Raw genomic sequence first — 14,817 nt, 5'->3', positions numbered from 1 at the left:
AAATTCGAAAGCCGCCCGAAACATGTTAAACCCCCGTAGCGGTAATCACGAGTCTGGCTCGGGTTGGGAATTTACTAGCAGGAGCGGTAACCCTGAGCCAGACTCGGGATCGCATCGGGATCGCATCGGGATCGCATCGCATCCCATGCAAGGGAGGACACAGGGAGAGTTAGTTACCTTGTCCCCTGGATCCAGCGATGTCCGCAGCGCTGTGTGATCGAGCTGTCCTCCGCTCAATTCACAGTGCTGAATGCCGCCGAGCTCCGTTACCCTGCGACGTTACGGCACATGGGAGCGGAGAACAGCGGCAAATTCAAAAAAGTAAAAAGACACAAAACACACACAGCACTGTAATCTTACAGATTACAGTGCTGTATTAAAAAAATTACACACCCCCTTTGTCTCTAGTGGTCTGTGTAGTGCCCTGCATGAACTTTTATATTATAAATACTGTTTTTTCTGCCTGAAATTTGGAGATTTTCCATAGCAACCAAAACGTGTCCCTTTTTCAGTGTTTTAGGATTTGATTACATTATCGAATAATTTTTATTATTCTTTATTATATTATAAACTTTATCATACCCGGGATGTCTGCTAGACTCTGGTTTGAACAGATTTAAGAGCGTTATTCCTAAGAATTACAGGACTACAAAATAAAATGCGAGATTTCCATGCAAAATAATTGTACCGCTTTCAGCACCTAAATCCAGACTGAATCATACCGCCAGGGAGGTTAAAGTCTATGTGACACTAAAATGAAAAATCAAAAGTGCTAATTTTAAAGGCTTATATGCATGGTATTGTCATAAAAAGTGTTTGGGGACCTGGGTCCTGCCCCAGAGGACATGTATCAATGCAATTTTTTTTTTAAAACTGAAGTTTTTCTGGGAGCAGTCATTTTTTTAATGCTTAAAGTGAAACAATAAAAATGAAATATTCCTTTAAATATTGTGCCTGGGGGGTGTCTATAGTATGCCTGTAAAGTGGAGCATTTTTCCCGTGTTTAGAACAGTACCATAGCAAAATTACATTTCTAAAGGAAAAATTGTAATTTAACCACATCAATACTGGGCACCTTCGCCCCCTTCCTTCCCAGGCCAATTTTCAGCTTTCAGCACTCTTGCCTTTTCAGTGACAATTGCTATGCTGTACCCAAATGAAATTTTTATCTGTTAAGTTTTCTTTTTATGCTTTTGTTTATTTGCTTTGCTGACTTCACGACGGAATGTATTTTCTTTGCCTATAAGCTCGGGGCTGATGGATCTCCGTCTCATACCGGACCTCCTGACGGCCCCATAGGTACTAGACTTGGCCTGATATTGGCTAATGCGGGCCCCTCTGGTTCTGGACTCAGCCATTTTAATCCCAATTCTCCCTGCGGACCACCCGCACCTTTGCGGTTGAACACTGGCTGATATGGGTCTCCATGTTATCTCACATAATGTGAGAGGTTTTAACTCCCCTCACAAACGGAGGAAAGCCTTCCGATACTATAAACGTATTGGGGCGGATATCATCTTACTACAGGAGACGCACTTCTCCTCGGGGGCCTGCCCCACATTTTTTGATAAGTCATATAAATTACATTACACTACTACGTTTGATTCCAGGACCAGAGGAGTGGCAATTTATATTCGTAATTCTGTTCCATTTGAACCCTCACATGTGTTTAAAGATCAGGATAGCAGATTTTTAATTGTTCAGGGTAAATTGCAGGGTAAGGAGGTAACGATTGCTAATCTGTACGCCCCTAATAACGCACAGAGTGCCTTCTATCACCTTTTCCTGCGTACTCTCGACAGATACATCTCCCCCCACCTGATAGTGGGTGGAGATTTCAACTTAGTGGCTAATCCCGCGGAGGATAGGAGCCGTACATCACATAGCGCTAGGGTTTTCCCTAAATTTCTCTCTAAAGCATTGGATGGTTTACAGCTTATTGACACCTGGAGGGCCCTTAATATTGGAGTTCGAGAATATACACACTACTCTCACCCTCATGATAGCTACGCTAGGCTTGATTATATTTTTGCTTCCCCGGTTCTTTTGGCCAATTCCTCACACACTACTATCCACCCGTGCCCATGGTCTGACCATCAGATTGTGGCCTTTCATACCTCCCACGTGGGCCTCTCCCCCTCTCTTGCCTCCTGGCGACTGAATGATTCCCTACTCTCAGACCCCAATACCTTTACTCAGATTGAGAGCCACCTAGCAGACTACTTCGCGATTAATGACACCCCGGACATCTCACCCCAGGTTCTTTGGACCGCTCATAAAGCGGTTCTCCGTGGTCGTTTAATTGAAATAGCAGTCACTAGGAAGAAACAAGGTAATGCTAAGATCCAGGCCCTCACACGGGAACTGCGAGCCCTCTACCAGTCCCACGTACAGGCACATTCCCCAGATGTCCTTCTATTGATTAATCAAAAGCGTACCGAACTAGACACTATCCTCTCGGAACGTACCGAGAAATCACTTCGGTGGTCAAAAGCTAGATTTCTGCTACACAGTAACACGGCTTCCAGGATGTTCTCGCGTAAATTACACCAATCTTTACAACCTACTCATGTTTATAAATTGAAAAATGACAAGGGTACTCTGGTCTCACACCCTAACGAAGTACTCAAAATTTTCACATCCTTTTATCGAGATCTTTTATCCTCCCCCTCGCAACCACTGCCAGACAATGTAGATGGTTGGCTGAACTCGCTCCCCCTTCCATCCCTCTCCGATGCACAGCGGGCCGCACTTAACGCCCCCTGCACCGAACAGGAGGTGTTGGACACTATTAAGACACTCAAATCCTCTACAGCCCCCGGCCCGGATGGCTACACCTCCACGTATTACAAGAAATTTTCACAGATCCTGGCCCCTAAATTGTCCAGACTCATTAATCAGATGCTACAAGGACAGGCTCTCCCTGACGAGATGTTGCATGCTAATATGACCCTGATCCCCAAACCCCATAAAGACCACTCCCTACCCCAGAATTTTAGGCCCATCTCGGTGTTGAATAATGATATTAAAATCCTAGGAAAGATATTGGCAAATAGATTGGCCCCTATTGTATGTGCCCTTGTGGGCCCGGAGCAGACTAGTTTCATCCCCAATAGGCAGATCACTGATAACATTCGTTTGGCAACGAATATCATTCAAGATGCGAACCTTTTCTCCCGTAGTCTTGATTTTAGGGTTGGATATCCAAAAAGCATTCGACAGTGTCCTCTGGCCCTATCTAGACCGGGTTTTAGCCAGGTTTGGTTTTGGGGGCGAATTTATTAATGGTTTTAAAGCACTGTATCATAGACCCCATACTAGGATCAAACTCCCCGGTAGTTCCTCTGAATTTTTTTCTATAAGTCGGGGTACCCGCCAGGGCTGTCCCCTATCCCCACTAATATTTGCCTTGGCTCTGGAGCCCCTCGCCAGGGCCATTGTTACTAATCCGAACATAGGGAGGTACTTGAAAGAGGAAGGGGAGTACAAGCTTAGCCTTTACGCGGACGATGTCCTTTTGTTTTTACCCAATCCTTTGATAGCTCTCCCCAATCTTCTGGAGCTCTTGGGCACCTTTCACAAGCTTTCGGGCTTGGGGGTGAATATAGCTAAGTGTGCTGCCCTTCCTATCAACTTTACCCCTGCAGAAGTTTCTAATATGCGCTCATATTTTGGTCTCTCTCTCTCTAAAAACACAATTTTATACCTAGGGGTTCATCTAGCTCCTTCCTTACCAGAAATCTATAGCGCCAACTATCCTCCGGCCTTTATAATGGTTCGGAGGTGGCTACGTTTGTGGTCGACTTTTCGCATCCCCTTGATAGGGAGGGTTGTAGCGGTTAAAATGTCTATTTTGCCGAAACTATTATATTACTTCAGGGCTCTCCCTATTTATGTGTCACGCCAAGCCCTCACCTCTCTACAACGCGATATTAACACTTTTCTCTGGCTGGGAAAGAGGCCCAGGCTGGGGAGACATCTAATGCATCGTTCACTTTTACAGGGCGGCTTGGGACTCCCGGATGTATGGCTATATTATTTAGCGGCCAGGTTGGCCCAGACGGCTCAATGGCATGCTCCAACGGTTGGTATACCGTGGTTGCAATTTGAAACTCAGTCTTTGCGGCCTTATTTCCTCCCGGGAATCCTGTGGCAGGAGAATCTCCGCCCCAGAGACTTAGCCCCTCTTAATAGCATAGTGAGTAGCTCCTTATACCTCTGGTCACTGTATAGGACTAAATTTCGACTGCGACCTAACAGGCCTACTTTGGCATCATTTTTGGGCGATAGGAGATTCCCCCTGGCATTTGGGTCTCCTGCTGCCTTCAGATGGTGGATCCAGAGGTCTTTGGTCACTCTGCGGGCCCTTTCTGGTAGACGAGGTATCTTCACCTCCTTTTCACAACTCCAATCACAACATGAGGTACCCAGAGCCGAATTTTACAAATATCTCCAGATTAGACACTTTTTTCAAACACATTATAGTTCTTTAGGCAACATCTCTAATACCCAATTTGAATCCTTATGCTATAGACACTCCAGAGACAGGGGTATTATTTCTACGGTGTACAAACACCTTCTGGAATCCCAGATGCCAGAGAAAACTAGGGCGATGTGCCTCTGGGAAGCTGATCTGGACACAGAGTTCTCGCCTGAGGAATGGAGTGTGATGCTTGTGAATATGCATAAGTATGCCAGATCTATGGCGGTGAAGGACACTGTTGTGAAGCTTCACACTCGGTGGTACCTCACCCCGGATAGGATTCACAGGTTTTACCCCACGGTTCCTGATCACTGTTTTAGGGGATGCCCGGAAACGGGCTCTCTGATCCATACTTTCTGGAGCTGTCCCCAGCTCCAGGGGGTTTGGGATCGGGTACGCACCACGGTGTCCTCGATTGTTGGATCCGTGGTTGACTTGTCACCTACACACTGTTTGCTGTTCGCTCCTATAGCAGGGGTTTCCCGCCCCACCCAAAGGTTGATCAATACATTGTTCTGTGCTGTCCACTGGACGATAGCGCTACATTGGCGCTCGCAAGTCACCTCCTGGTCGGGGGTTCTTGGTAGGATGGACGCTATCCGTCTAATGGAACGGGTACATCACACCATTATGGACACCATGCATATCCATACTGCCAAATGGTCCGAGTGGCCGGTGTGTTCCGGTCCTATGGGGGGTCCCTCCCCATATATCCCTCAGTAGGTGATACACCGGTGTCCAGGCGGTCCCATTGAATTCTTATATTTCTATCTTTTTGATGGCTTATTCTCCTATATCTTTGATCCGGACCTGAGACTAGCACCAGCTTGGAAACAGTACTGTAGAGTATTAGCTATCTGTCTGTGAAGTCAATAGTAATAATTATTGCAAGGTTAAATTTCTATTTGTGTTTCTTTTATTTTCCCTTGTTTTACTAACTTTCTATTATGTACATCTTTGCACCTGATAAGCATCGTCTGGTGCATACGGTCCAGGCTGTGTACTTTAATCACTTTTTTAAAAGTTCCTTGTTGGGCTTGGTCCGCTGCTGTGCCAGCAACATTTGTATGATGTGTATATCTATTATGCTTTCCATTGATGCTGTCATGTACTTGTGTCTGTTGATCTACTTATGTTTCTTTTACCACCAATAAAAACGTTTGTATAAAAAAAAAAAAGAAATTTTTATCGTTTTGTTCGCACAAATAGATCTTTCTTTTGGTGGTATTTATTCACGACTCCATTTTTTATTTTTTGCGATATAGGAGAAAAAAGAGCAGAAATTTGGGGAAAAAACAATATTTTCTTTATTCTGTTTTAAAAGAAATCCAATAAAATCAAATTTTGTCATAAATTTAAGCCAAAATGCATTCTGCTACATGTCTTTGGTAAAAAAGACCTGTTAAGTGTATAATAATTGGTTTGTGCGATCATGGACAGATGTACGCAAATGATCATGTACAGATGTGTGCAGGTGTTCATGGACATATGTGTGCAGATAATCATTGGGACATGTGATTTTACTGGGACATATGTGGGGGACAGGTGTTTTTACTATATGGGAACATGTGTTTTGGGAACATGTGTTTTGGAGACGTGTTTTGGGACATTGGTGTTTATTTACGAAAGGCAAATCCACTTTGCACTGCAAGTGCACTTGAAAGGGCACTGAAAGTGCACTTGGAAGTAAAGTCCACTGTAGATCTGAGGGGGATATGCAGGGAAAATAAAAAACAGCATTTTAGCTTGCACATGATTGGATGATAAAATCAGCAGAGCTTCCACTAATTTCAGATCTACCCTTTAGATTTAGAGCAACTGGACTTCCAAGTGCACTTTTAGTGCACTTTCAAGTGCACTTGCAGTGCGAAGTGGATTTACCTTTCGTAAATAATCCCCATTGTGTTTTACACTGTGGGGGTTATATACAAAAGGCAAATCCACTTTGCACTACAAGTGCAATTGAAAGCGCACTGAAAGTGCACTTGGAAGTGCAGTCACTCTAAATCTAAGGGTTAGATCTGAAATGAGTGGAAGCTCTGCTGATTTTATCATCCAATCATGTGCAAGCTAAAATGCTGTTTTTTATTTTCCTTGCATGTCCCCCTCAGATCTACAGCGACTGCAATTTCAAGTGCACTTTCAGTGGATTTTCCTTTAGTAAATAACCCTGTGTGTTACTTTGCTGGTGATCAGTGTGTAAAAAACAGCTCATACACACTGATCACAAGCTGGCTGCAGCGATCTGCTCTCCCCATGACAACTAATGTGTGAGGATTGGAGAGCCGCTTGCCTAGCAACTGGCTCTCTGTTTACATCACAGAGCCATCCTACCGATCTGAGATGCGCCATGACCGGGTAAAACGAGCGCATCGGGAACGTCCACTCAGAAGGAGAGAGCGCCCACCCAGCCGTACATCTGCAGTGGTTGGGTGGGAAGTGGTTAAAACTGATCGTGGCTGTAATGAATTGTTGGATCTTGGCAACATGGATAAAACTCATTGAAAAAAAAGAGCATGAGTCCTCCCCCAGTCCATTACCAAGCCCTTTGCGTCTGGTATGAATATTAAGGGGAACCCCAAATCAAAATGAAAAAAAAAATGCATGGGGTCCCCCTAAAATGCATACCAGGCCCTTCAGGTCTGATATCGAAATTAGGGGAACCCTGTACCAATTTTTTTTTAAAATGGTGTAGGGGTCCCCCCCAAAATCCATACTAGACCCTTCAGGTCTGGAATGGATTTTAAGGGGAACCCTGTGCAATTTTTTTTTTAAAATGGCATTTCGGTCCCCCAAAATCCATACCAGATGCCTACCCGAGCACGCACTTGGCAGGCTGCAGGAAAAGAGGGGGGGATGAGAGAGCACCCCCCTGAATCGTACCAGGCTACATGGCCTCAACATGCGGAGGGTGCTTTGGGGTCTGACCCCAAAGTACCTTGTCCCCATGTTGATGGGGACTAGGGCCTCATCCCCACAACCCTTGCCCGGTGTTGTGGGGGTATGCGGGCAGGGGGGAAAGTCCTTTATTAAAAAATAAAAAAATAAAAATATCCCGCAATGTAAATTCATGCCACCCAACAGACTGAAAAAGAAAACAAAACCTGTAACCATTCCTGGGAGGTAAACGGGTGACCCCGCCCCCCTCTGACACCACGGGGAAGCCACGAGGAAGCCCCCAAGGCATCAGAGGGGGGCAGGGTCACCCATTTACATCACCGGGTGGCCCTCCCTCAGCTATATAAGAACTGTCACAGAGAAGAAGCGTCAGTCTGTGGGAGCCTCCCATGGAGGTCGCACGGTTGCATTCTTTTTTTCTTTTTTGGTCCAATGGTTGCATTTTTTTAAATAAAGGACTTCTCCCAAGCTGTCTCTTGTCTTTTTTACCATACTTGACACTTTTTTTGGTGAAATGGTAGGGGTACAATGTACCCCATTAGCAATTAACATAGGGGGAGGCCGGGATCTGGGGATCCCCTTGTTAAAAGGGGCTTCCAGATTTTTATAAGCCCCCTGCCTGCATACCCCCACAGCCACCAGGAAAGGGTTGTAGGGATGAGGTCCTTGTCCCCATCAGACCCCAAAGCACCCTCCCCATGTTGAGTGCATGTGGCCTGGTACGGTTCCTGGAGGGGGGCCACTCTCTCTTCCCCCCTCTTGTTATGTGGCCTGCCAGGTTGCGTGCTCTGATAAGGATCTGCTATGGATTTTGGGGGGACCCCTACGCCTTTTTTTTATTTTGGCACAGGGTTCCCCTTAAAATCCATACCAGATCTGAAGGGTCTGGTATGGCTTTTGAGGGGGACCCATGCCATTTTTTTTTTACTTGGTGCAGTGTTCCCCTTTAATTTCCATATTAGACCTGAAGGGCCTGGTATGGATTTTAGGAGGACCCCCACGCAATTTTTTTTTACATTTTGGTTCGGGGTTCCCATTAACCCATGCTCTTTTTTTCAATGAGTTTTATCTATATTGTCGAGACCCAACAATTGATTACAGCTGCGATCAGTTTTTAATGACATTTTTTCCTTTAGAAATATAATTTTGCTGTGGTACTGTTCTAAACACGGGAAAAATACGCCACTTTGCAGGCATACTATAGACACCCCCCCAGGCACAATATTTTGAGGAGTACCATATTTATCGGCGTAAAACATGCACTTTTCCCCCCCAAACATCAGGAGGAAATTGGGGGTGCGTGTTACACGCCGATCCCCTGCTGTTGTTAGGGCTTTCTGCCGCTATCTGCGGCTTCCATGCATTTTCATCATTTGCAGCCTTGTCAGTCGTTTGCAGCCTTGTCATTCATTTGCAGCCATGCATTTGCAGCCTTGTCAGTCGTATGCAGACTTGCATTTGCAGCCTTGTCAGTCAATTACCATTTAAAAATGGCGCCGGTAGTTCTCGGCCGTCACGCTCGGCCGTTCTCGGCTATCTTCAGCCGCACTCGGCCATTCTCGACGGCTTTCGGCTTTCCGAAAGCTGCCGAGACAAGGCTGCAAATGCAAGGCTGCATACGACTGACAAGGCTGCAAATGACTGACAAGGCTGCAATGCAAGGCTGCAAATGACTGACAAGGCTGCAAATGACTGACAAGGCTGCAAATGACTGACAAGGCTGCAAATGACTGACAAGGCTGCAATGCAAGGCTGCAAATGACTGACAAGGCTGCAAAAGACTGACAAGGCTGCAAATGACTGACAAGGCTGCAATGCAAGGCTGCAAATGACACTGACAAGGCTGCATTGATGGGCATTTAAATGTAAGTTTTTTTCCTTAAACTTCCCTCCTAAAAGTTTTTTTCTTTTAAATTCCCTCCTAAACTTGGGGTGCGTGTTATACGCCGATAAATACGGTATTTCATTTTTATTGTTTCACTTTAAGCATTAAAAAAATCACTGCTCGGGGGGGCGTGGCGACCGCGCAGCGTGATGGCCGCATTCTAAGTGAGCGCCGATCAGCGCTCAGGGAATCGGATCGTACAAGCCCGCTACACGCTCAGCACAGCCGGCAGAACGAGTGCCCCTGATACCGGAGACATCCGCCGTCCGTTCCAACATGCGGAGAAGGTCTCAGAATCCGCCGAACGAGCTGAAACTACCGGACTTTTATCCGGCCATAGACCGCGGGCCACGGAAAGATGGCGGGGGGAGGCAGCGTACGGCGCAGCACTCACAGCCTCAAGCGTCTGCTGACAAACTGGTCAGAGCGGAGTGCACAGCGTGGATGGAGGATGACACAGGCACTCCATCCTCTGACTCAGATTCTCCAAACAACTCACCATCGACCAGGAGCCCTGCTAAATCCAAGCCCAGATTGGAGCCTACCAACAACCCACAAACCAGAATGGCTGAACGGGACATGGAGGTGAGTGGCCCGCTCGGTGGTCGATCAGACATCCAGCATCCACCGGATCCCATAGCACAATTCCCAACCACAGGTCAGCCCATCTCTGATACTACACTAAAAGAACTACTAATGTTACTGAGATCTTCTTTACAAACCGATATGATGGCATGCCTACATCAATGCAAAGCCGAAATAAGCGACTTGGGGGAAAGAGTACATCAGGTGGAGTCCAAAATATGTGAAGTCACCTCCTCCTTCAACGCGCTGGTGGACTCCCATTCAGTACACCATGAGGCGATAGACAAAATCCAATGAAAAATGGCAGACCTTGAGGACCGTTCCCGCAGGAACAATCTCAAAATTCGGGGGGTCTAATTGGTCACAGCACAGCAACTCCCATCCTACGCTCAAGACCTCTTCCACACATTGGTCCGCTGGATCTGACGATCGACAGAATCCATAGGGTCCCAAAACCGTCCTTCCTGCCCCAAGAAGTACCCCGGGATGTTTTGCTTTGACTACATTTTTTCACCGCTAAAGAAAAAATCCTGGAGGCACTGCGTAAAGGAGACAACATCCCAGAGGCAATCTCCAACCTTCAGATCCTACCAGACCTGTCACAATACACCTTGCAACTTTGTCGCAATATGGCAACCTTAACTAAAGCCATGAGAAATCATAAGATCTTATATAAATGGAAATATCCTGCTAATCTGCAAACGACCTACAATGGTTCCACTCACCTTATCCACTCTCTGGAAGAAGGGCTACTCCTCCTGAGGCAATGGCAAATACTGCCTCCTGATTCAGTCCCGACTGCACCTCAACCGACAGGACGACTACCAGCCAAGCTACATAATGAATGGCAAGTAGCACAGTCAAGGAGATTGAAAGCCCATCGCACTTGAACTCTCTCCACAGCCTCTTCCCATCCATAGGATTCATTAGGATTCCCCGAGCGTCCTTGGTACCTGTCATCGTACCATTAACCCCCCACATTGGGCATCTCAATGCCTGGCCTTTAGAGGTCTTACTTCTTATTATGGTTCTACGGTTCTACTTTATTTTTTTATTTTAATTTTATTGTTATCTTCAAATTTTTCCGTTTACGAGTTTTTATCTCCTGGCGCTTATATTCGTCATACCACTGGCAGAAGGAACTGTCTGCCCACATGTTGAACACATTTGCTTCTCCCTTTAAGAAGCTCTTATGTATACTCTCAATATGTTCTGACTCTGGTGTACAACTTATGCGTAATTATCTAGAGATTACGACAATCTGCAGCATACCTTATATCCATGGTCTGGACCCAAGAATTGGATTTCACGGACGACGCCCTCCTCTGACTCCACTGTGCACCCGCACTTTCAAAGATTCCTTCTCATACCACCTGGAGCACTCCACGGGACTGCACTATAGACTGTCCACACACGGCAAAATCTATCGCCTCATCCTAAGGGCCTATGAGCATTAACATCCTGTCGCTTAACACACAGGGACTTAACCACCCTGCCAAGAGAAGATCTTTGTGGCAAGAAGCAATCAAACAAAAAGTGGACATATTAGCTGTGCAGGAAACACACTTCCACAAGTTGTCTACGCCTACATGTACACACCAGAACTTTCCGTTTATCGTTCACTCTTCAATCGCAGCGAAGAAAAGAGGAGTCATGGTTGCCGTAAGAGACTCGGTCAATTTTGAACTTAATGACTCGTTTATTGATCCTGATGGTAGGTTCATTATCTTGGTTTGCAATGTGAACAAGATTCCCATTACTTTTGCATGTGTTTATGCTCCTAACTCGCACCAGCTAAGGTTTTTGAAGAAGGTTCTCAAACGAATAGAGCAGATGCGAGTTGGCAGCATTCTAATTTGTGGGGATTTCAACATGATTTTAGACAGAGATCTGGATACATCCTCTGGAGTCAGAAATAATTTCCACAAATTTTGAGAACTCCTGATTAAGGAAGAGCTATACGATGCCTGGCGTTGCCTTAATGCAAGCGAAAGATCTTATACATACTACTCCCCTAGATTTAATTCCTACTCCAGACTAGATATGTTTATTACTGACAAGAATATGCTCCATAGAATTACACAATCTTCCATTTTAGATATTACATGGTCAGATCATGCCCCCGTCCTGATTCACATTGAGGGAGGAAAAACCCACGCCCCAGCTTGTATTTGGAGAAACGATGAAACTATATTACAAGATCCAAAATTTCAAAAAGAAATCACCCAACAACTCGAGGAATACTTTAATTTTAACGACCCTAAATGTACTAGTCCTTTCACTAACTGGAATGCCCATAAAGCTTTTATAAGGGGGGCCCTAATAAAAATTAAATCCAAAATCCAAAAAACTTGAGCTTCTAAACGAAACGACCTGCTAACAGAATTACGTTCCTTAGAACAGCGCAACCAACTACACCCGTCTGTCGATCTTGCAAACCAGCTATTTCAAATAAGATATAAAATCAGAGAATGGTATTGTGTAATACATGACCGCGCTATGAAAAGGCTCCATCTCAACTACTATGGAAACAACAACAGAGTGGGTAGATTCTTGGCCAATCGTTTAAAAGACAAACGTACCAAAACATCAATCCCACATTTGCTCCACCCCAAAACTACAACTAAGATAGAACACCCCCAAGAAATTGCAGACGCATTTGCAGATTATTATGCATCCCTATATAACCTGCATACGGACCCCAACACATTTAGACCAACTAAAGAGAACATAGAATCTTTCTTAGATAAAATTAATTTACCTTTGTTATCCAGCACCCAACTTCAAGACCTTAGCACTCCATTCACGCTTAGCGAGCTGGGGAAAGCTATACACTCTTTACCTTCAGGGAAATCCCCAGGCCCAGATGGACTCTCGAATGTGTATTATAAGACCTTCAACGATATACTATCCCCTCACCTTCTCTCTATATTCAACATAGCTAGGACAACTGGATCGTTCCCAACAGAAATGCTTAAGGCCTATGTTGTTACTTTGCCCAAGCCAGGGAAATCTCCTGACACACCAGCTAATTTCCGCCCCATCTCCCTCCTCAATGGAGACATCAAACTATATGCTAAGGTGATAGCAAATCGAATCTTTGATATTATGCCAGATTTAGTAAGTCCGGACCAAACTGGATTTATGAAGGGGAGGCAGGCGTCGGACGCCACACGACGCTTACTGAACATCATCCACCAGGCGGGGATTCGGGGGAACGCCTTCTCTGCTTCTCTCTATAGATGCGGAGAAGGCGTTCGACAGGGTCCAGTGGGATTACATGGAAGCGGCGCTGAGGAAATTTGGTTTCCAAAACGAGGCCCTATCAGCTATTCTTGCACTGTATTCCAACCCCTCAGCCCAAGTATTCACCATGGGGCTTCTATCCAAAACCTTTCTCATATCGAATGGCACCCGCCAGGGGTGTCCTTTGTCACCTCTCATATTCAATCTGATGATAGAACCCCTAGCGGAGACCATTAGATCACATCCACATATTTCCAGACTTAAAGTCCAACCTAAGGACCACATAGTTAATTTGTTTGCAGATGATATCATTCTCTTTTTAACAAACCCAGTTGTGTCATTACCATTTACACATGAAATTTTAGAAACATTCGGACAGATATCCTACTATAAAGTGAATTTTAATAAATCCCTAATATTAGATCTAGGACTAAACTACCATGTGAGCTCGTATCTCAAGCAAACATTTCCATATGTATGGACCTCCAAACAGATTCCCTATTTAGGTATTCAATTAACGATGAACCTATCCCATATCGCAGATATTAATATTAAAAACCTTCTACAAGACGTGAAAAAAACCCTCTCTAATTTCTCCAAAACTGAACTATCGTGGGCAGGGAGAATAGCGTCCTACAAAATTATGATCTTGCCAAAAATACTATATATATTTAGAACCCTCCCGATAATATATAAAGCGTCACATTTCCAAGAACTGAATAAACTCCTAAACAATACATATGGCAGGGGAAAAGGGCCAGGTGCCCAATTAATAAACTTGTAATGCATAGGAAAGCGGGAGGCATGGGCCTCCCCGATATCAAAGACTATTGATGGGCAGCTGTACTGGCACAAGCCAAACTTTGGTTTCTACCAAGTCCTGATCCCTTGTGGGCAAACCTAGAAGCGTATATAGCGAAAACCCAACACATGAGCCTTCTTCTCCTGGCAGACTCTTGGAAACCTAGAGCCTTAACGCATCTCTCCCCAACGATCACGGCGACTATTCTCTCCTGGAGACACCTACGTCAGCAACGTCTGTGGGAAAACCTCCGCACTACAGTTAGAATCCCGATTCAAACGCTGGAAATTCTGCTCCCGTGCAGTAAAGTTACTACATGGAAGGAGAATGGGATAGAATGGGTGGACGACTTATACCTTAATGCAACGTTAAGGTCATTCAACTCCTTAAAATCCAGTCACAATGTTCCCCAAACGAGCACATTTTTATACAATCAGGTTTCATCTTTTCTCCTGAAATCCCCCCCCACCAAACATTGAAATAGACAGTCTCATATGGAAATACTTTTTATCCCCCAACACAAAGAGTAAAGGTATCTCATTGCTCTACAACACTCTTCAATACAAACAAATGGTGGTAAAATCCCCATCTATGCTCACGTGGGAAAAGGACTTGAACCAGTCCTACGATGTCACTCAATGGAGCAATACCCTTAGATACAATTATACGGTCACTCACTGTGTCAATCATTGGGAGCTTACACAAAAGATATTGCACAAATGGTATAGGACACCCCATCAATTAGCAAGGATGTTCCCTACACATTCTTCTCATTGCTGGAGAGATTGTGGTAGCGTAGGTACTATACTACATATATTTTGGCACTGCAAAGGTATTTCTAGTTATTGGAGGAAACTGTTTAGCATACTCACAGAAATCACAGGAGTGTTACAAACCCCAAACCCAGCTTTAGCAGTT

This window comes from Lithobates pipiens, unplaced genomic scaffold, assembly GCF_037356315.1.
Source record: "Lithobates pipiens isolate NorthernLeopardFrog02 unplaced genomic scaffold, aLitPip1_a1.2 Scaffold_13, whole genome shotgun sequence".
Taxonomy (NCBI): domain Eukaryota; kingdom Metazoa; phylum Chordata; class Amphibia; order Anura; family Ranidae; genus Lithobates; species Lithobates pipiens.
The sequence above is the reverse complement of the archived record's forward strand: the minus strand, read 5'-3'. Positions refer to the sequence as shown.